The sequence below is a fragment of the Chrysochloris asiatica genome, unplaced genomic scaffold (assembly GCF_000296735.1).
Source record: "Chrysochloris asiatica unplaced genomic scaffold, ChrAsi1.0 scaffold00062, whole genome shotgun sequence".
NCBI lineage: Eukaryota > Metazoa > Chordata > Mammalia > Afrosoricida > Chrysochloridae > Chrysochloris > Chrysochloris asiatica.
This window is the reverse complement of record NW_006408580.1, coordinates 8,254,194-8,256,137: the sequence shown is the minus strand read 5'-3', so window position 1 is coordinate 8,256,137 and position 1,944 is coordinate 8,254,194.

Genomic DNA, 1,944 nt, shown 5'->3' with positions numbered 1-1,944 from the left:
TATACTTAGGTTATTTATTATTATTATTATGTGCTTGGTTGGCATTTTGTGAACAACTTGAATCTATTTTGTGGTGTTTGTCACTGATTTTGAAAACTCATTATTTTTTAAGTATTCCTCTGCCCTCTTTTCTCTTGAAATTGTATTAGACTTTATGAGGCAATTTGATATTTCCCATAGCTCTTAATATTGTATTTTTCTCCCCATTTTTTTCTTTCTTTGTTTTTCAGTTGGCATTTCTATTGAACTACATCAGGATCCTTGGATATGTTGAGTCTACTGATGAGAACTTTGAAGGTATTCTTCATATCTATTACTGTGTTTTTCATTTCTAGCATTCCCATTTTTCATAGTATCCGTCTCTCGGCTAAAAGTAATTATTCTTGCTTATTGTTTATCTTTTTAATTAAAACTTTTAACATTATAAGTCATGATAAATTCCCTACTAATTCCAACATCTGTGTCATATCTAAGACTAATTCTGATGTAGGCTTTGTTTCTTCACACTTTTTTCTTACCTTTTCAGATATCTAAGTTGTTTGTTTTGTTTTTCTCTCTGAAAATGTGACATGCTATGTAGGACAATAGATACTGAGATAGATATATTTTATGCATGGAGATGAGCATATCTTTTCTTCTGCTATGACTGTAGTATGAGAGTTCATGATACTATAATCAAGAGATAAAGAAAGGTGAAGACATAGGGCTAAAGGGAATAAAAGTAAATAGTTATATATACACAACCTTGGAACAACAGTGTTCTATGTATAGATACATGCATTGAGACATAAGCTGAATGGGTAAGGAGGGAGAGTGATGGATATATATATATATATATATATATATATCACAAATATAAGAGTTTCAAGGAGGATATTTGTCCTTGAGTATATGTTTCCTGCAAACACAACAATGAATGTGATAGAGCATACAGTTGACGAAATGTTGAAAACTTCCTAGATATTATTAGGTATCTTAAGGCAATTAATTGCTGGCCTGGGGAGCTCAGAACCATAATCTCAGGGAACAGCCTGGTTAATCAAAATAGCATAGTCTACAAAGAAATGCTCTACATCCTACTTTGGTGAGTAGACTGGGATCTTGAAAGCTCATGAGTGGCTAGCTAAGGTGCAGAAGAAAGAAGAGTTATAAAAATTGAAGAAGCTTGAAATCAACTATTCCAGTGGACTAATGGAACATCTGAACATCAGTCTCCAAGACTCAGACCAAAAGAACTAGATGGTGCCCAACTACAATTATCAACTGTTCTGAAAGGGATCACATTAGAGGGCCCCAGATAGAGTGGGAGAAAATGTGAAATTCAAAATTATTTAATAATAAAGATTGGGTTTACTGGTCATAAAGAGACTGGAGGAACCTGAGACTATGGCCCTCCACCACCCTTCAGGTCTAGAAGAGAACTCATCCTCATGACCTAATTTTCAGTCAAGCAGTAGATGGGGGGCAACAATACCAGTAAAGTATGCTCAATCCTTCAAAATCAAAAGGGCAACATTTTCCTAAGGTCAAAGTTCGAAAAAGATGGGAAGGTGGGTGGAATGCAAATAGGAACCACAGGGAGGAAGTGGGATAGCTGATGTTACATAGAAGGGATTGTAATTACTGAGATGAAACACAGTGCACGTTTGTTCAATATAAAACTGATGATCTTGTATATAAATCATCAGTCAATTCACATTTATTGTTGTTGTTGTTAGGAGCCATTGAGTTGGTACCGACTCATAGTGACCCTGTGTACAACAGAACAAAACACTGCCCAGTCCTGGGACAACCTCACAATCGTTGCTATGCCTGAGTCCATTGCTGCCACCACTGTACCCATCCATCTCATTGGGGGGGTCTTCCTAATTTTCTTCAACCCTCAACTTTACCAAATATGATATCTTTCTCCAGTGACTGACCCCTTCTGATAATATGCCCAAA